A 22925-nucleotide genomic window follows, 5' to 3' on the forward strand; every position below is an offset into this window, starting at 1 on the left:
CTGAGATGGGCATTAAAATTTATGTATGAATGTTTTTACAAAAATATTTTTTAAAATAATCATGAAAACTGGAACAAATTAAAATGTCCATTAATACAAGTCTGGCTAAATTATGAGACAGTACATGATAGAATACGATTTAGTCTAGCACTATTAATAAAAATAAGTATCTATTCACATGAAAAGATATTTTTAAATTTTCAAATGTTTCTACTACCATTTTAAAATAAAAAATTGAAAATTTATTTATAGCAAACATCAGCAATTGTTAACATTTGATATGTAACCTGATGGTTGTATGCATATTTATGTAATTAGAAGATAATAGTTGTTCCACAAGCACTATTTTAAATAAAGTATTGGCTTTAAAAAGTAATATGTGTATATGAAAATGTAGCTTAGATGATGTACATTAACATGGATTCACAGCCGTTTGAACAGTTGCATTTAAGAAGGATTGAATCAAACCTCAGTGCCATCCTAATGAATTCAAATCCCTGTACTGTCCTCCTTAATAATTTTATCACTGTCTTAGAACAAATTACTGGAGGTGTGACATATGAGACAAGAGTGTAGGGTGCAGAATGTAAGAAAATACGTAGCAGTAGGGACTATGTAAAAGTGAAGAGTGTGTGCCGTTTCTGAACATATTCTATTTCAGTTTTTGCTCCTCTCTACACTGTACAAGCCAAACCAAGCTCCTCTCCAGGCCCCAGCAAGACTAAAGAACAAAGGTTTATGACCACGATAGGGGAATATTTAAGCTCAATCCATTATTTAAGCTCTTCCATGCATTTTACAGATATTAATTCATTTCATCCTTATACTGAGCAGTCAAAAGTAGGTAGTATCAGTATGTCTATTTTACAGATGAGATACCTGAGACACAGAAGGATTAATGAATTTTTCAAAAGTCACACGGATAGTAACTGGTGACAGAAATTGGAACCCGGAGCTGACCCCAGAGGTAGGGCTTTTAGCTATTACACTACCAACAGACTTTGAAGTCCTGCTTCAAGCCCTATGCAAGACATTGCTGGTGCACAAGGAAGTCAAACAGTCTCTTAGCAAACACATCATGCAATGATTGCCAAATATCACACAGTGTGGAATGTGTTCTTGTGGAGGAGCAAGAAATACACTTGCAGCAGGGAGGCTGAAATCAGCTCCAACTCCTGGAGATGAGTTTGCCATGTGTGATTCTTTTCCTGAAATGATAACTCCTCTTCTAGCCTCTCAGCCCTTCAACCCATGGTCTCCTTTAGGCTCACTTACCAGGGCACAGATACTGCCAGATATGCATGGATCCCAGCAATAATCATAGCTTGACCTCTAAGAAAAGGGCAGAAGCAGTAGGAGGCGATGTCCTCACTAATTATGCACATACATAGCATTTTCTATAACCAAAGGGTAAAATTTTAAGGCCTTAGATAATGTCAGATCCATTTTCTCAACATGCTTTATAATTTTGCATCTAGTTGTCCTTATAAACTAGGGGGGTATTGTGGAAAAAGTAGTGGTTCTGTAATCACCTAGATCTGAGCTGGAATCCCTGCTTAGCCAGGGACAAGGTGAATGATCTTACAGAAGGAATTTAACTTCTCTAACACTGTGTTAAGCGGGAATAATGAAAACTACTATAAGGCAGGTAGGTATTAGAATGAAACCTACTTTCCTTCCACGTTTGAAATAAATTAATGAACTCATAATACTCACAGCTCAGAATGAAAGCAAACCTAATAAAAAGTATTAAAAAATCTCGCAAGTATTCTTTATATGCATGAAATTAAAGCCCAAGACACATAAAAGATACATAAAAGAAAAAATATTATATTAAATTCCATCTTCTTGGCTGAAGAGAGGACCAAATTGTGTGTTATTCAATCCCCAAGACTAAGAAAGTAGCAGTTTCTGACTCAAAACCAAATTAACAGCCTGTGGTTTCTGAGGGCAGTAGATATCCCAGACCAGGAAACCACGGCACTCTTGAGCTGTAGCCAATATAAAGTTAGATCTGTGCATATACGTGGTCATTTGTGAGAAAGAAAGTTCCACAAACTCCTGTCCAAGTAGTACATAGTCCTAGGAATGCAGACCTATGAAGAGACTGTGGGAAACTGAGATACTAACTAAGTGTAGCAGCTATATTTTACCAAGTTCTTCTAGCCACATAAAACTCCACTTTATTTCCAAGAGCAGATAACCAGTACTGGACTGGCCCATGCCCAAATTGGGTAATTGCATTCTGTCATATTTCAGATCTCCTTGGCAGTTTTAATTAGCCATGATTTATACTCTTCCCAGTTTACAATCAAAACTGCCTTATATTGCAGCTGTGGGGTTACACAAAGACAGCAACTAAATTAACAAACAGTTAGCAAATTATTCCTATTTTTCATTTCTCTTTTTCTCTACATTTCTATGGACTGCTGAAGGTCAGGGATTACTAGTTCCATTTTATAAGACCAGTGAGCCTTCAGCATAATCTAATATTAACATCTATGATAAGTTAGATTACAATTTAAAAATAAATTTCCTTTTGGATATATACCCATATCTTGAGACAGAAATAAAGAAGATAATGAATCTTTTCTAAAAGAAAAAAAAAATCACTTCAATATAAATAAGGAGTATAGCATGATCATTTTTTCTTTTTTTTTTCAATATTTATTAGATTTCCACTTGTACCAAGTGCTGTTCAAGGTGTGAGGTCCAGGGGAGAGCAATAGATCATTTCTCAGATCTTTAAATTGCACCAGCCCTAGTTAAATGCATTTAATATTCACAAGAGCTTTACGAGGTAATCACTAATGTTACCCCTATTTTACAGATAAGAAACTTAGGCAAAGCAAGTTTTAATAACTTTCCAGAGATATGATATATGAATATAACCACAGCTTCAAACCTTGGCCATTGGATGGCTCTTCACCACTGTGACCATCTCTCCCATGGACAGAACAGTTCTGGACTTTAATATTACACAGAGGAAAGTGGAAAATGATAGAGACTTTTCTATTCAAGTTGAGAGATCTGGAACACAACAAGGAATAGGCTAAACAAACACCAGGGAAACAGTGTTCAAAGTGGAAAGAAGACTTGATGCCAGGACCCTGAGATGGAATAGATGTGGCACATTTGAGGAATCAGAAGAAGCCCACGATGGCTGAAGCACAAAGGCTAGAGGGAGAAAGAGTGAATTTTGGTTGGAAGTAGGCACAGGATTATGAAGGACATTAACAGTGTAAGGTGTTTAGTTTTTATGTGTAATGGGGACCTTTTGAGGATTTTAAAAAAGTAAACACATTTTGTTTAAAAGATTATTCTGAAGGGAAAATCTATTTAAGGGTGCGCAAGAGGGAAAGAAAAGAGATAATTTTCTCTCTCACATAAGAAATGATTTTTATTTGGGTTAGGGTGCATTTAGAGATTACCGAAAAGAAGAAGAAAAAATAAGAATATGTTTTTGTTGTCTTTGCTGATGAATATTAGAGAGGAAGCAGGTGAGGAAAAAAGAGAATCAAGTAAAAACCAGAACTTGTCATTATTTAAGTAAACCTAAGTATTCCATCAAAAGATTTATCCACGGGATACAGGTGTGCTGTTTCGAAGGGACACATGTACCCCCATGTTTATAGCAGCACTATCCACAATAGCCAAAGTATGGAGAGAGCCCAGATGTCCATCAATGGATGAATGGATAAAGAAAATGTGGTGTATAAATACACACACACACACACACACACACACACACACACACACACACACAATGGAGTATTACTCGGCAATCAAAAAAAAATGAAATCTTGCATTTGCAACTACGTGGCTGGAACTGGAGGGTATTATGCTAAGCGAAATTAGTCAGAGAAAGACAAAAATCATGTGACTTCACTCATATGAGGACTTTAAGAGACAAAACAGATGAATATAAGGAAAGGGAAACAAAAATAATATAAAAACAGGGAGGGGGACAAAACAGAAGAGACTCATAAATATGGAGAACACACTGAGGGTTGCTGGAGGAGGTGTGGGAGAGGGGATGGGCTAAATGGGTAAGGGGCATTAAGGAATCTACTCCTGAAATCGTTGTTTCACTATATGCTAACTAATTTGGATGTAAATTTTGAAAAATAAAAAATAAATTAAAAAATAAAAAAATAAAAACAAAAAATGGATGGGAAAAAAAGATTCATGTAGTTTATTCTCAGAACTCTTGGTGAGCCCAAGAAGAGTATGAAATGTGATGTAAATTTTACTTTTTGGGGGGAGGTGGGTGGAAGGATGGTTGAAATAGGTGAAGGGGACTAAGACTACACTTATGATGAGCACCGAGCAAAGTATAAATTGTTGGCTCATTGTACACCTGAAACTAATACTGTTTTTTATTTATACTTCAATTAAAAAATTACATTTTTAATTTCATTATCTGTGTCAATAGACCTTTATGTTTAATTCTTCATATTTATTTTAATGACTTAAAGTACATATGAGCATTCTTAACCTTGTTTAAATTATTTATTAATCTGTATAACATTTATTTATTATTTGGCAAAACTGCCTAGAAATATGCTCATTTGAAATCATTACCTATTATCATAGAAAGAGCTGCACAGAAGGGCATCTTGAACATGGTTTTTTGAACAACACACAAGTAACACACTGTTTTTAGCAACTGGATAGAACATTGAATTATCATGCTGAGCTCATACCTCCATAAACAGAAGACATTTTATTTGCTTTTTAAATTAAGGTGTGATAGGATACATCATGGTCCTGAAGTTGTGTGAATTGTGTGAATAAAAGATATCTAAATTAAGTTGGGTGTATTTGGCAGAAAACTGTTTAAAGGTTTTGGAAAAATTGAAAGTATTTGTCATAGGTCTTAATGGAATCTAAGATAATGTTAATACATTTTACTAAATGTAATTTACTAAAACTTAAATTTTAGAAAGATTTTATGTTTTCTTTCCTTTTTTTAAAAATATTCAATGTGTCCGCATAGGTTTAAGCTGGTGCTTTCACGAATTTTCTAGCACAATTTCACAGTCAAAAACAAACAAACAAACAAAAAACAAACCTGATCTCATAAGGTTTTGGTTAATTTTGGATGATCAAGAGATTAGAGGAAGACATGGGTGTACAATGGTAGAACATTTATAGTAGGAGATATCTATAGATTATCTATGATAAACTTTATATTCTATAGCCCTTACTGTCTCCTGAGCTCCAAACTTACTCAAGGAGTGTTTCCACCTGGATATCCTGCAGCCTGACCCAGCCTGGATGAAAATTACAATAATTTAGTTCTTGAATTCTATACTACTGTTAATAAAATTATCATTTACCCAATTCTTCAAGCTCTTGTGTTTAGAGCCTTCGTTAGCAATTTTATAACCTTTACACACCATCTTTCAGTAACTGATTATTTTTTACCTTTCAAATATCTGTCCAATTTATCCCTTCCTCTCCTTTACTATCACCACTGCCTTAATGCCTTTCTTTCTCCATCCCTAAGCTGGATTGTTGCAGTAGTTCTCTAACTCATCTCTTTCAGCCCTTCCCCACTCCAACCCGGTATTCACACTGGTACCAGTTAACTTTCAAAAACAAAATTTGAAGATCATTTATAAAATGTTGATCTTTCTCCTTATTACCATCAAATTAAATCCATACAACTTAACATGGTAAACATCTCTTTACAAAGTGGTCTTACATAATTTTACCATGATGTTCCATCTCTCACTATTTCCCAACAGAATCTTAACCATCTTCCAAATAATTGAGTTACACTGTACTTATTTAACCCCCTAAGCTTTTTAATACCTTGATTCAGCTTGCTTGAGTGACTTCTGCTCTCTTCTCACCTGAATATATTTATCACAAAACTGGATTTTTACCTGTTTCCTATAAGAGAATCTTCTCTTTAAAAGTTTCAGAGTATAAGCAAAGAGTGTGAGGATAATCCCAGGTGGGAAGCCAACAGCAATCACAGCTCCTCTTCCAGGAGTTTTGTTTTCATTTTCTGTCAATTCCTGCCTAACATTTCTCAGATTCCTGGTTGGAGTTAGCTGCTAGCATCACCTTGAACTCTGATTTCCCCATATTCTTTTATACCAGTTTCAATTTTTTCAAGGAATTTCACTAGGGCATCAACACCATAACTTTTGATTCAGTAAGTCTGGGTTTGAAGACATGAATATATGTTTTATTTGCTATTAGAGTTGATAATAACAGTGAAAATGCATAAAAATTTAGGAATAAAAACTGGCTTTGCTGTCACCAAATCCCACGCATAAATGCTCTTGCTGGATCAAAGTCTCTTTCTATTCCTTTGGGGTCTCTTTACCCCAAATTTTGTTTTGAAAATCCTATCCCTAAAACATACATCTTCAACTACCCAAAATCCTTCACTGTGGTTTTTTCCACCCCCCTCCCCAGGAACAAGTTTGTACCTGGTATTTTCTGGTGAGGAATGGCTAGTAAATGAATGTTCACATTCCCCTACATGAGCACACCAGACACATAGCCTGGTATTCTTCTGCCTAATGAGGGATAAAGATTATTTCTTAATTTTTTCAGTGAATTTTGGTTCCCAGAATATATGATAAATTCTAAGGATGTTGCTATGTCTAAATGATAGAACAGATGCAGATAGATGACAGATTGTTATTCAGTCTAATAGCCTAAAATATGCAGAATGAAAGCTTTTAATTTTGAGTGTAATTACTTGCTCCGGTTGTATAATTGCTTGTCATCTAAGTTTTTTGTCCTAATAATAATAATAGGGATTTTTTTTCTTCTCTGCAATTTCTCACTCAAGGGAGAATAAAATACAAAAAATATATTGTAAACAATACACTAAAATTACATGGATATTAAATTATGATGTATGTATAAAATTCCTTTTGAAAACTATATAATAATATTATTATCACTTAGTCTAGTACTTTATTTTTCTCATGAAGAATCAAGTCTACGAGATAAAATGGCTCTCTAAAGTATACACAAAATACCTGTCTCTTGGTTCCTAGGAATCTTGACTCTGAGTCCAGTGTCTTTTTCATCATATCACATAGCTTCAATGGTCTTAAAGACTTAGTAAAATTTTCCCATATTTTCATATTTTCTTTTGCAATCATCTCCCAAACCCCTTTGTCCCTGAATCTACCTGCGGTACAGATAGGTTCATCCAAGCAGGCATAGTGAGAATGGCCTAGAATTGATCTCATCCTCTAAATCTGGCTTGCCTTTGTGACTATCAGTTCTTCTCAGGTTTTGATGTATATTGTCATATAAAAGTAAGAAGGACAAGACTTGAGATGCTATTAATAACATAGTGCTATAGATAAAACAAGATTTGTTCCCTTTTCATTTTTCCCAAAGAATGTCATGTTACTAGATGAAGGGCCAGCTCCTGGAGGGGCTACCAATACCACCCAACCTTCTTCCAGATGTGATGAATCTCTGCAGAAGTCTGAATTGTCATAGTAATCTGGAGTGTGCTGTCCATGGTACTGAGAAACCAGTGCTATATATAGCTATGCTACAAAATCCTCCCCCAAGTGGTCAGTTAGGCAGAGCAGCATCTACCTTTGTGTTGCAGGGGCCTGGAGAAAGCTATAAGGATGTGTGACCATTTAAAAAATGTAACAGCTCAAAAAGGTAGCTTTGAGAAAATATTATTTATAACCACAACTGAAGTTAAAATGAACAATCCACACCACCAGGAGAAACAGTTATTTGTAACTATTCTGCTTTTCCTAAAAGTAATACTCCTTATATGCTTTAAAAATTAGAGTAAGATCTTTGGCTGCTGTTATATTTCCCTCCAAAAAATTAAAGTAGCGTAGTGTGATATATTATAACTTTCAACCAAAATAATAAGATTATCCAGAGAAAATTAGGTACAATTCACCCTGTGGATATAGGAAAACTAGATAGGTGTTACCAATCGGCTTTAAGCTGGGGTCTATGTGAAATGACAAAGCAGGAGCACTTGTGGACAAAGAAAGGTAGAAGCACCTTTAACGGTGTGAGTTACTGCATATTTAGAAGACACCTTCCATCTGCAACCCCTCCATGTAAAAATATCTCTTCATTCAGTTTCTATGTACTTGACAATGGATATGCATAGGAGATGTGCATCTAATTATTCCAAATGGCCTTGTTTGGTTTGCTGTTCATTTTTTGGGAGCAGGTACACTCTATTCTAATTGGAGATGCTTTCTATGATGCACATAGAATCAAAATTGTAAACTACAGTTGCATCCCTCATGCCTCTCAGATAGGCAGTGCACAATTTTTATTGGCATCCAGACCTACTGACCCTGGTCTCTGCTAGTGTTATGTGATGTCTCCCAAGAATTCCCTGAGATGTGAAGTTGTGTGCCTAGTGGAGATTTGAGTCTCCATCTCATATATTTTATTTACAATTCCTTCTCACCTTACTCAAAATGGAAGTTGTCCTAATATGAATTATTAAAAGGTAGTTCTAAGATGTACTTTAGAGTTCTCTAATCATGCTATTATCATAATCATCATATCTAATCTGTTTCTCTGAGTTTCAAACTGCCTACACCATTAAGACGACAATTGAGAGTATAGGGCCACAGAAGCAATAACAACCATAAATGTCATTGCAAGCTATGTGCTCATAGGCCCTATCTGTGAAACTTGCTAACTACTGAAGTCTCTGTGAAACTTCTGTCTACACTCTTCTCCACTTCCTCATGTTTTGGACATTGCTGATACTTTCTAGGAAATGGATGTTTTTACAAGTATTTACCATTGTCACTGTTGAAGACATTACTTTTCTCATCATTCACATTGTTCTTGTTATTCCCCTGTTGTTGGGCATTTTACCATTAGAGGTAAAAACATTTTGTTAGACACTAGTAACCCCCCTATTACTAAATCCAAAGGACAATTCTAATTCTTGTTTAAGTTCCGTTTCTGAAAGCACACACTCATTGTGGCTTTATGAAACCACCGTATTCTTTTCTTCCACTGCTTTACATAACCCTTAAATGTTAGTGTCCCTCAGCCTTCTACACCAGGTTCTCTTCTCTTTCTACTCTACATTGACTAGGTGGCTTTGCCTGTTCTCAAGTCCAGTTATTTCTTATGTACTGATGACCTACTCCAACTACTTTCCAACTCATGTCCCAAATGTCCTACTACTTTTCAATATTTCTGCCCTGGTATCTTGCTGCGCATTCAAATCAACATATCCAAAACTGAACCCCTCACTACACCTCCGACACACACACACACACACACATCTTTATTGTCATCTCAATGTTTACTCAAAAAATTAATCCAACGTCCATGTTATCCATATCAAACTTCTGGCAGCCATCCTTAATGACATCAACAATCACATTTCCCCCTAATACTCAAAGAAACCATTTACTACCCATTCAAGCTTCTAAATAACTACTCAATGCTTTCACTTATCTTTACCTTCAGTACCAAGAATTCATGGTAACAGGTCATGGTACCATTAATAGCAGTCACTGTCAGCCTTTACCTGAATCGCGACAACAGCCTTGCCTTCACTGATACCCAGCACTACATTCCTCAATTGATTCTTCACAAAGAAGGTATCATAATTTTTATTTATTTATTTTTTTAACATTTATTTGAGACAGAGAGAGACAGAGAATGAACGGGGGAGGGTCAGAGAGAGGGAGACACAGAATCTGAAACAGGCTCCAGGCTCTGAGCTGTCAGCACAGAGCCCGACGCGGAGCTTGAACTCACAGACTGAGAGATCATGACCTGAGCCGAAGTCGGCCGCTTAACCGACTGAGCCACCCAGGCGCCCCTGGTATCATAATTTTTAAAAAGGTATTTTATTAAATTGATTCTCTTATTTAAACTCTTGAGTGTCTTTTCATTGCCATTAGGATGAAAACCAAACCTACCAGCTCTGACCTCTATTTCTCCAGCCTTTCTCTTGCTACTCCCCTTTCTCTCTTTGTTCCAATTATATTGACTTTTTAAAAACTCATTGAATAGGCCATATTCTATATTGATTTCTATCTTCACTTGCTTTTCCCCCTACCTGTATATTCTCCTCACTTCTATTTATGTGGCTAACTTTTATTGATCATTCAGCTCAGTTTAAAAGTCACTTTCTCTAATAAAACATCATTGTACCTCCCTCATTCCCTCTGCATAGACTTACTTTGTTCTTGCTCCTGGTACATCCTCATCATATCATTTATTTATAATCATTTCTTTCTTTTTTTTTTTTTTTTTTTTTTTTTTTAATTTTTTTTTTTTTTCAACGTTTTTTATTTATTTTTGGGACAGAGAGAGACAGAGCATGAACGGGGAAGGGGCAGAGAGAGAGGGAGACACAGAATCGGAAACAGGCTCCAGGCTCCGAGCCATCAACCCAGAGCCTGACGCGGGGCTCGAACTCACGGACCGCGAGATCGTGACCTGGTTGAAGTCGGACGCTTAACCGACTGCGCCACCCAGGCGCCCCCTATAATCATTTCTTTCATTTTCTTTATCTCCAGTGTCTATCACAATACTTGGCACAGATGGACACAATATCTATTGTCAGATGAGTGAAAGTAGAAAGTTTTTTTTTCCCATTGAGTTAATATGTATTCTTGTTCTATCTACAATAATAAAATGCTGCCCTACATGCAGAATACACACTTGTATATATGTTTAGTGTATCTTCAGAGAAATGGAGAGGGGAAAGAATTGAGGGTAAAGTTAGGAGATATCGCAGACAGAGTGGTTTCAGGCCAGATACAGTTCTTCAAGGCCTCAAGTCAATTAAAACTGATAAAATTCAAAAAAGTAGCTTTGGATTTTTTTTTATCATGAAAAAGGTGTTTATTTTGAACTTCTGATTTTTGCCTTTCAGTGTTTTGGGAATATTTAAAAAGAGTGAAAGAATTGAAAAGACCATACCTCTGCAGATTTCAATTGAATTCCTTCTGAATAAAAAAATCAAAGAAAAACTTTCATGTTTTTTTTATTTAGTCTAAGGAGAAAACAGATAAGCTATAAGTGGCACGTTGGGATAGTCCAAATACAAAATTATTTCTATCTGAGTTTAGAATCAATAGTATGACCTTTCATAGAAATCAGAAAATGTATGTTGCTAATTATTATTTGCTTAAAGATTAAAGAAGCTTTGCTTTACCTTTACACATATATGCAAGGTTCTGAACAATTTCAGAAGCAAACATGGGGTTAGGAATTTTAACACTAAATCTGGAATTTTTTTTTAAATTTTTTCTTTTAATGTTTATTTATTCTTGACAGAGAGGGCATGAGCAGGTGAGGGGCAGAGCAAGAGAGGGACACAGAATCCGAAGCAGGCTCCAGGCTCTAAGCTGTCAGCACTGAGCCCCATGTGGGACTCGAACCCACAAACCATGAGATCATGACCTGAGCCAAAGTTGGACACTTAAGTGACTGAATCACCCAGGCAACCCCAAATCTGGAATTTTAACAACAAAAAATGGATACTCTGTAAATTATCTAAAATTCTTTACAAATGACTGCACAACTGTAGTAAACGCATATACACTGAAATTTTTATGTACTGGTGAACATAATAAAAACAAAATACAACAATAGGCTAAACTATATGATTTTTGGTTCTACTAGTTAGTAGTGTTGTTTTCCTAGCTGACAATAAGGGGACCAGATTTTTTTTTTCCCCAGGCAGGAACTATATATACAAGTGGGTATTTTAAAAAGACTTGTGTTGGCCTCTCATCCCCTCCCACCATCCCATGCTCCCTCCGTGTGTGTGTGTGTGTGTGTGTGTGTGTGTGTGTGTGTGTAGTCAATGAGAATTTAGCTCACATCTGGTTTGGTTTGGAGATCCCGCACAGAACTAAGCTGAATTATCTAGCTTAGTTTATGGATCATGATACCTTCTGTTTCATGTTTTCTGTACACTGGCTTAATGATACTCAGAGCTCAAGTGGCACCAAATAAACTATGTTTAAATGCATTTATGTATATTAAACACTTTATATAAGGTTGTTAGAAGATGGAGAATTTACACAGAGCTCCAACTCTTCATCATTCTGCTCCCTTCCTTTCGCTCTGCCTTTCCCCAAACCCCTAATTTCCTCATGAAGGGAAGTTTCACCATATTTTTGCTTGCTCTACACCAACTTATGTCTTGTGCCTCTCAGGGTCTCCTCTGTTTCCCCATAAGGAGATTATTAAGCTTGTTCCCTAAACAAAAATTATTCTCTCATTAAAAACGTTGTTTTCAAAAAAAAAAGTTGTTTTCAGCTTTAAAAAAAAAAACAAAACCAAAAGAACTTTACCATGTTATAATAAGTTGTGCCTTTTAAAAACTAATAAGTCTATTAGTTTATACTTTCTATAATTTTCTTTTTTTACTTACTATTTTAGAGAAATAGAGATATAGAAAGAGAGCAGGGGAGAGGGGCAGAGGAAAAGAGAGAGAAAGAGAGAATCTCAAGCAGGCTCCAGGCCTACTGTAGAGCCTGATGTGGGGCTTGATCTTACAAAGGTGAGACCATGACCTGAGCCAAAATCAAGAGTTGGATGCTTAACAGACTGAGCCACCCAGGCACCCCCTACACTTTCTACCATTTTCTAATAAGGTAATAAGGTTATGCTGATGTGTAATAATAACAGTTTTGGGGAAGGAAAAAAGTACCAATGATCTTTTGATGGTAACGGAAACAATATAATTAACCAATCTAAAATTTAAAAATCTAAAATAAACTGATTACTTTTTTTTGCATCTTAAAGTAAGGAAACTATACTTTTATAAAAAGTGGTTAGCATGTTTTTTAAGATTGTAAGTAAGTTAATTAGTGAACATCTGGATGACTGATTAAATCTGTGTGATTGGCATACATATCATGCAAAAAATATAACTTAAGAGCAATTACTCTAAGTATTCCTTTGTTGACTATTTAAGTAACTATGCCTAAATATATAATAGTTTCCCTTGTATTACTTTTAAAATGAATACTACTTTACGTTCTTAGAGTAGTACCTCAGAATTAACATCACTTTACTTAATAAATTAGTTAAGCTTGAGATGAAAATGATCTATTGAATTCATCCTTTACAACAACTAGGGAGGAAAACCCAGTGCTTCCTGGAATGAATAAAATACATGGAAAAAAGGCCAGAAAATGTGATTCTGCTATTTGAATTGAGCAAGTAGTGAATACAAAATTTGAATTTGTTTCAATTCTGCCTTGTTTGAAAACAGGCTGCTTTTTATTTTTTTAGACTTCTTTTTTATTTGTAAAGGTTTTTTTTTTCTACCACCTCTTCAATAGTAAAAGGGGAAATAATTAGAATAAAGAAAACTAACAAAAATCAAAAGGAGGAGTCATCTGAAGAACAGTTGGCAGTATAAAATGTTAGCTATTGACCTTTGAAAACCTTCTGTCCTAATTAATAAGAGTCTTTTATAGGAGAGGGCTGGTGAACCATCCTTTCAATCAATAAGTATCTTTCATGTAAGTTGTGTTGTTACCCAAGATTTGATAAGCCCAGGTAAATGTTCCTTAGATTCTAAAAAAGCTGTTAAGATCTGCAAGACAATGCTATTCTTTTAGACTTCCTAGAATAAAGAAAATAATATATAATTAGTGCCATTAAATTGAATAAAAAGGTAAAACTACCAACCTTACTCTGCAATCTTGGAATAATTGGAGTTAAACTCCCACATTATAGCCCTTGTGTGTTTTGAGTCACAATGTGAAGTTTGTATTTGCAGAGATGATTGAATATCACCTGTGAGTCACTTAGAATGGCCTGAAAGGGTGACGGATGCAATGACAATGATCAGAAGTACATTCTAAAATAAATTAATGAGACTGTTTGTATTATCCATTAAGTACTTAATACCAAGAACTTGGTCAGTATTATTTAATGTAAAGAAAATTTGAAACCCAAGCCAACATGGCAGAGAAGAAGGGGAATCCATACTTCCCGCATCTCTCAAAGAAGTGTAGAAGCCAAAGGACTTTGAACACCAGAGCGTCGGAGGAAAAGAGACTGAATCTACTAGGAAGAAAATGGGAAAGCTGGAAAAAAGATAGGTGGGTAACGGTGAACTGGGGGAGATAAAAAAAGGCCACATGAACATGGAGGGGAGGGACCCCCTTCCGCCAAGAGACAAAGGGAAGAGAAAGATCGGCTAGGGAAGTGTAGGACCGTATCTGGACAGGAGAAAGACCTCAGACTGAGACTGAGAGGGATCTGATCTCTAACTGTGGGGCTTTCTTCAGACTGGAGCCGGCTCCCTGCTCGCACACCTGGGGAGGAGGGGAGCCAGGGCTGGGTGCGGTGGTAGGTCAGGGGCTCAGTCTTCAGTTGGAGAAAGTGGTTCCCTCCCTGGAGGGCTGCACAATAGCATAGAACCTGGCTGCGTCTGCCACCCTCAGCACAGTGGCTGGGCCAAGGGCACAGTCTGCAGGAGGAAAAGGTGGCCGTCTCCCTGGAGTGCTGTGAGAAAAGACAAAGCCTGCCTGCGACTGCCACCCCAGGGGCTTTTGGCGAGGGCGGCAGCTCCGTCCTCAGTAGGAGAAGGAAGTCCTCCCTGAAGTGCCACGGCACAGACAAAGCCAGCTGGGACCACATATCGCAGCACTGAGAGGCGCTTCCCCGGTGCCAGAGTGCACAGAGTGGGACTTTGAATCCTAGCCAAGCGCAGGTTCAGGTGGGTTGGCGAGATAGAAGGACCACCTCAACTGCACCTGCGGCACAGTGAGGACGACTCAAACTGAGTCTACCCAGTCCGGCTCCGTGGAGAAGAGACTGGGGGACCCATCCCTTGCCCCCCCCCACCACCACCAAGGTGGGGCCTCAGGGATCACTCCCAGGGCCCATAGTGGAGGTGGGTCCATATAACACCAAATCACACCCCTTTGCACTGGGTTACTGCATATCCACTGGAGTGGCACAGACCCTGAGGATAGCTACTCCTGACAAGTGATGCAACATTGCCTGGATTAACTCTAGGTCAATTCTGGATATATAGATATTTCCTCTCCCCCCTCCCCCATTTCTCCTCCTTATCTCTTCCCTCCCCTAAGCTGTTTACTCTGGTTATTGGTCTGTCTAAACAGACATATTTAACCCATTGTTTTGATACATGTTCTACACCTCCTTCTTTATACTCCTTTCTCTCTCTCTGGAATAATCAAGCCATATAGTTTCTCTGTCTGGGTAACTTTATCTTCGTTTCATTTTCCCTGCCTCCTTCTTTATTTTCCTTTCTCTCTCTCTCTGGATTAAGCCTTTTAGTCTCTCTACCTAATCAACGTTTTTTTCTACCCCCCCCCCCCCCCCGCATCATTTTCCTCTTTGTACATGCTCTTCCACACTCTTCCTCACTTACAGTTGATGTTTTTTGGTTTTATGTTTTTGGTCTTTATTTTTTTTTGTTTTTGTTTATTTGTTTGTGTTATTTGTTTTTGTGTTTGCGTGTTTTGTCCCCTGTTTGTTTTCCTTTACAGGGCTACTCCAAGGAGCAAATCAAACCACACCTGGTGGAGTGTCCAAAATATTACTATGAGTAGGGTAATAAAATAACCAAAGTCAACAACAGAGAACAAGTAACAATTTCCAAAAAAAACACCTCCTGAAGGGCCAGCCCCTGGACAGTGTATGACCCTCCTTTAATATAGCAGTGCTCACAGGTGCAGAGCACAGAGCAGGCTTTTAAAGTGCATAAGGGACAGAAAACTAGCCAAAATGATGAAACAGAAGAATTCTCTTTGAAAGAAATTACAGAAAGTAGCAACAGCTAACAAATTGATCAAAACTGATTTAAGCAATATAACGGAACAAGAATTTAGAATAATCGTCATAAAATTAATCACTGGGCTTGAAAAAAGCATAGAGGACAAGAGAGAATCTATTGCTACACAGATCAAGGGACTAAGAAATAGTCATGAGGAGCTAAAAAATGCAATAAATGAGGTGCAAAATAAAATGGAGGCAGCCACAGAATGGATTGAAGTGGCTGAGGAAGGAATAAGTGAATTAGAGATAAAATTATGGAAAAAGAAGCTGAGAAAAAGAAAGATAAAAACATCCAGGAGTACAAAGGGAGAATTAGAGAACTAAGTGATGCAATCAAACGGAACAATATCCGTATCGTAGGAATTCCAGAAGAAGAAGAGAGAGAGAAACAGGCTGAAGGTGTTCTTGAACAAATAGCCGAGAACTTCCCTGATCTGGGGAAGGAAAAAGGCATTGAAATCCAAGGGCCCCAGAGAACTCCCTCCAGACATAACTTGAATCGATCTTCTGCGTGACATATCATAGTGAAACTGGCAAAATACAAGGATAAAGAGAAAATTCTGAAAGCAGCAAGGGATAAATGGGCCCTAACATACAAAGGTAGAAACATAAGGGTAGTAGCAGACCTATCTACTGAAACTTGGCAAGCCAGAAAGGAATGGCAGGAAATCTTCAATGTGATGAACAGAAAAACTATGCAGCCGAGAATCCTTTATCCAGCAAGTCTGTCAATCAGAATAGAAGGAGAGATAAAGGTTTGCCAAAAAAAAAAAAACCCCAAAACTGAAGGAATTCATCACCACTAAACCAGCCCTACAAGAGATGCTAATGGGGATTCTGTGACTGAAATGTGCAAGGACCACAAAGGACCAGAGACACCACTACAAGCATGAAACCTACAGACATCACAATGACTCTAAACCCATGTCTTTCCATAATAACACTGAATGTAAATGGACTAAATGCTCCAACCAAAAGACATAGGGTATCAGAATGGATTAAAAAAAAACAATACCCATCTATTTTCTGTCTATAAGAGACTCATTCTAGACCTGAGGACACCTTAAGATTGAAAGTGAGGGGATGGAGAACCATCTATCATGCTACCGGAAGTCAAAAGAAAGCTGGAGTAGCCATACTTATATCAGACAAACTAGACTTAAAGACTGTAACAAGAGATGAAGAAGGGCATTATGTAATAATTACAGGGTCTATCCATCAGGAAGAGCTAACAATTAAAAATGTCTATGCACCAAATTTGAAAGCACCCAAATATATAAAACAATTAATCACAAACATAAGCAACCTTATTGATAAGAATGTGGTAATTACAGGAGACTTTAATAGTTCACTTACAGCAATGGATAGAACGTCTAGACAGAGAATAAATAAAGAAACAAGGACCCTGAATGATATATTGGATCAGATGGACTTGACAGATATATTTAGAACTCTGCATCCCAAAGCAACAGCATATACTTTCTTCTCGAGTGCACATGGAACATTCTCCAAGATAGATCACGTACTGGGTCACAAAACAGTCCTTCATAAGTATAAAAGAATTGAGATCATACCATGAACACTTTCAGACAACAATGCTATGAAGCTTGAAATCAACCACGGGAAAAAGTCTGGAAAACCTCCAAAAGCATGGGGGTTAAAAAACACCCTACTAAAGAATGAATGGGTCAACCAGGCAATTAGAGAAGCAATTAAAAAATATATGGAAACAAATGCTTTGGGATGCAGTGAAGGCAGTCCTGAGAGGAAAATACATTGCAATCCAGGCCTATCTCAAGAAACAAGAAAAATCACAAATACACAATCTAATGGCACACCTAAAGGAACTAGAAGCAGAACAGCAAAGACACCCCAAACCCAGCAAAAGAAGAGAAATAATAAAGATCAGAGCAGAAATGAACAATATAGAATCTAAAAAAAACACTAGAGCAGATCAATGAAACCAAGAGGGTTTTTTTTGAAAAAAATAAACAAGATTGATAAACCTCTACGCTTCTCAAAAGGAAAAGGGAGAAGACCTAAATAGATAAAATCATGAATAAAAATGGAATTATTATAACCTCAGAAATACAGCAATTATCAGGGAATAAATACTATGAAAAATTATATGCCAACAAAGTGGGCAACCTGGAAGAAATGGACAAATTACTAAACACCCACACAGTTCCAAAACTCAAACAGGAGGAAATAGAAAGCTTGAACAGACCCATAACCAGCGAAGCAACTGAATCAGTTATCAAAAGTATCCCAACGAATAAGAGTCCAGGACCAGATGGCTTCCCTGAGGAATTCTACCGGACATTTAAAGCAGAGATAATACCTATCCTTCTCAAGCTGTTCCATAAAATAGAAAGGGAAGGAAAACTTCCAGAATCATCTATGAAGCCAGCATTACTTTGATTCCCAAACAAGACAGAGACCCAGCAAAAAAAGAGAACTACAGGCCAATATCCCTGATGAATATGGATGCAAAAATTCTCAATAAGATACTAGCAAATCAAATTCAACAGTATATAAAAAGAATTATTCACCATGATCAAGTGGGATTCATTCGTGGGCTCCAGGGCTGGTTCAATATTCGCATCTCAATCAATGTGATACATCATAATAAAAGAAAAGATAAGAAACATATGATCCTGTCAATCAATGCAGAAAAAAAGCATTTAACAAAATTCAGCATCCTTTCTTCATAAAAAACCTCAAGAAAGTCAGGAATGAGGGAACATAGTTAAACATCATAAAAACCATTTATGAAAAGCCCACAGCTAATATCATCCTCAATGGGGAAAAACTGAGACCTTTCCCCTGAGATCAGGAACACAACAGGGATGTCCACTCTCCCCACTGTTGTTTAACATAGTGTTGGAAATTCTAGCATCAGCAATCAGACAACAAAAGGAAATCAAAGCCATTAAAATTGGCAAAGATGAAGTCAAGCTTTCATTTTTTGTAGATGACATGATATTATACATGGAAAACCCAATAGACTCCACCAAAGTGTACTAGAACTGATACATGAATTCAGCAGTTACAGGATACAAAATTAATGTACAGAAATCAGTTGCATTCTTATACACTAATAATGAAGCAGCAGAAAGACAAATAAAGAAACTGATCCCATTCACAATTGCACCAAGAAGCATAAAATACCTAGGAATAAACCTAGCCAAAGATGTAAAAGATCTGTATGCTGAAAACTATAGAAAGCTTATGAAGGAAATTGAAGAAGATATAAAGAAAGCGAAAAACATTTTGTGCTCATGGATTGGAAGAATATTGTTTTTTTTTTATTTTTTTAACGTTTTTATTTATTTTTGAGACAGAGAGAGACAGAGCATGAAAGGGGGAGGGTCAGAGAGAGAGGGAGGCACAGAATCTGAAACAGGCTCCAGGCTCTGAGCAGTCAGCACAGAGCCTGACGCAGGGCTCGAACTCACATACCATGAGATCGTGACCTGAGCTGAAGTCGGACGCTTAACCGACTGAGCCACCCAGGCGCCCCGAATAAATATTGTTAAAATGTCAATACTACCCAAAGCAATCTACACATTCAATGCAATATCAATCAAAATTGCACCAGCATTCTTCTCGAAACTAGAACAAGCAATCCTAAAATTCATATGGAACCACAAAAGGCCCCAAATAGCCAAAGTAATTTTGAAGAAGAAGACCAAAGCAGCAGGCATCACAATCCCAGACTTTAGCCTCTCCTACAAAGCTGTAATCATGAAGACAGCACAGTATTGGCACAAAAACAGACACATAGACCAATGGAATAGAATAAAGGCTCCAGAATTGGACTCACAAAAGTATGGCCAACTAATCTTTGACAAAGCAGGAAAGAATATCCAATGGAAAAAAGACAGTCTCTTTAACAAATGGTGCTGGGAGAACTGGACAGCAACATGTAGAAGAATGAAACTAGACCACTTTCTTACACCATGCACAAAAATAAAATCAAAATGGATGAAGGACCTGAATGTGAGACAGGAAACCATCTAAACCCTAGAGGAGAAAGCAGAAAAAACCTCTCTGACCTCAGCTGCAGCAATTTCTTACTCGACACATCTCCAAAGGCATTAGGGAATTAAAAGCAAAAATGAACTATTGGGACCTCATGAATATAAAAAGATTCTGCACTGAAAAGGAAACAATCAACAAAACTAAAAGGCAACCGACGGAATGGGAAAAGATATTTGCAAATGACATATTGGACAAAAGACTAGTATCCAAAATCTATAAAGAACTCACCAAACTCCACACCCAAAAGACAAATAATCCAGTGAAGAAATGGGCAGAAGACATGAATAGACACTTTTCTAAAGAAGACATCCAGATGGCCAACAGGCACATAAAAAGATGCTCAACGTCACTTCTCATCAGGGAAATACAAATCAAAACGACACTGAGATACCACTTCATGCCAGTCAGAGTGGCTAAAATGAACAAATCAGGACGCTATAGATGCTGGAGAAGATGTGGAGAAACAGGAACCCTCTTGTACTGTTAGTGGGAATGCAAACTGGTGCAGCCACTCTGGAGAACAGTGTGGAGGTTCCTCAAAAAATGAAAAAGATATCTACCCTATGACCCAGCAATAGCACTGCTAGGAATTTACCCAAGGTATACAGGAGTGCTGATGCAAAGGGGCACTTGTACCCCAATGTTTATAGTAGCACTTTCAACAATAGCCAAATTATGGAAAGAGCCTAAATGTGCATCAACTGACAAATGGCTAAAGAAGATGTGATTTATATATACAATGGAATACTACTTGGAAATGAGAAAGAATGAAATCTGGCCATTTGTAGCAACATGGATGGAACTGGAGAGTATTATGCTAAGTGAAATAAGTCAGGCAGATAAAGACAGATACCATGTGTTCACTCCTATGTGGATCCTGAGAAACTTAACAGAAGTCCATGGGAGAGGGGAAGGGGGAAAAAAGTTACAGAGAGGGAAGGAGGCAAACCATAAGAGAATCTTAAATACTAAGAAGAAACTGAGGGTTGATGGGGGGTGGGGGATAGGGGAAAGTGGGTGATGGGCATTGAGGAGGGCACCTGTTGGGATGAGTACTGGGTGTTGTATGGAAACCAACTGGACAATAAATTACATATAAAAAAATTAAATTAAATTAAAAAAAAAGAAAATTCACCTGCACCAATTTTGCTTTATGGAGTTGTAAGTGGTATATCAAAGAACCATAGATTACACACCAGCTACTCAAAGACTTTTTTCTTGATTTCAATCATTCTGCTTTTTGTGTCCAGTGGTGAAAACTTAAATACTGACTTTTTTGACATTTAAGAACAAGAGAAAATAAATAATTATAATATCAGAATCACTTTGAGTTTCTGGTTCAGTAAATATTGAATGTGATATAATTACATACAAACATTTGCATACAAAACTTAGATTTTAATGTGTTGAAACACATATGTGTGTTATATTTCTCACCCATAAACTGAGTCATTTTTCCATTACCAGAAATCCTAGTTACATAGATATTATGTATAAGAAAATCCACTTAAATATAAGCATATTCTGTATCAATGGGAATACACAGATTTTCCTCCCTCATAACTCATGGTGATTTTGAGAGTTTCTTACAAGAGCCACCAATAATCATAAGGATTCACATTAGTTTAGTAGTAAAAGCTCTTTTGTTTTCCTCTGTACCTGTTTTACAAGGAGAGGTTGATAAAAGAAAATTTGAATTGGTTATTAATCTCCTTCCACATATTAAAACAAAATTTGAAAGTTCTGACTTTCTACTTCATTTTTAAAAATACACACACAAAATACTTTGACAATTTTATCAAAATTTCTTCTCAAACTCTGATGGCCCTCTAGTAATTTGGGTTTTAGAAAGAAACTCAGTTGAATTGCAAATTAACTTTCTATAATTTAGGCACAAATAAAACCATAACCATCTTCTTCATTTTTCTGCTTTGTCTTTAAGTATTCCTAGCTTTTAATGCTTAAGTCTGTGTCCATTAACCTTTTTTCTACCTTCAGATCAAGAAATAGCCCTAGTAGCATCCCTGATGAGCCTCATCTACGTAGAGATTTGTCCATGAAGTAATCAGAATGAATGCAAATGTCATTGATCTTAGTCAATTAGTTTGATGAGTCTGGTGCCAGGTTATTGATTCTAGTTTCTCCAGAGTCCCAAATAAGTGGTGCCCTAATATGTTCCATTCTAACATAAATGCCACTTTCTAGAAAAACACCTAGAAGAAGAAATTCAGGACTCCCATTTTTAGTCATATCCAAGACCTCTGCTTCTAATCCACTCCTCCTCTAATTTCCCTGGGTCAGGAAAGGAAATGACTTCCCTACTTGTTTTTGTTTTTTTTTAAATTTGGACCTTCATGGGTTAGCTCACACATCTGGCTCTTGATATGCTAAAGAGACAGATAAGGAGGTTTGCCAATCATTCCTCATGGCAATATCCTAGTTCTCAAGGTTATTGACTTCTTCCAAATAACATTTTGAAATGTCAGAAGCTGAATCTTTTCCTTTGATTCTTTCTGTAATAAATCCTAATCCACTTCAAGCAGGACAGAGTTGGGCAAAGAGGATGTGATACAAAGCAAAGTTTAAAAAGTTAAAAGGAAAAGCACATAAATAACTATAGACCATCACACTCAGTACAGACTTTTTCTTTGTATGCTTCTAAAAGTGGGCCATTAGTTTAAAGTGTATATAAAAGGACAATGTCTTAAAAGTAAGTTTCCAGAGTCAGAAAACATATAATATTAGGTTCATAGTATAAAAATTAAACATATTTGTATAATAAAAATAGTGATAAAAATTAACCTATTGGAGAAAATACTATTATTAAAGCATTCAAACTCATAATTTTTAAAAGCTTGTACAAATAAAGAAAATACAGGTACATTATTCATAAATAAGCGGTGTGTTAAAGTAGAAATGCAAATGGCCAAGCAACATTAAAATAAATGTTCAGGAGATTTCTCTTTTTTTCCCCAAATATTTTTAATGTTTGTTTATTTTTGAGACAGAGTGTGAGTAGGGGACAGACAGAGAGAGAGGGAGACAGAATCCTAACCAAGCAGGCACCAGGCTCCAAGCTTGTCAGCACAAGAGCA

This window comes from Neofelis nebulosa, chromosome 6 (assembly GCF_028018385.1).
Source record: "Neofelis nebulosa isolate mNeoNeb1 chromosome 6, mNeoNeb1.pri, whole genome shotgun sequence".
Classification (NCBI taxonomy): Eukaryota; Metazoa; Chordata; class Mammalia; order Carnivora; family Felidae; genus Neofelis; species Neofelis nebulosa.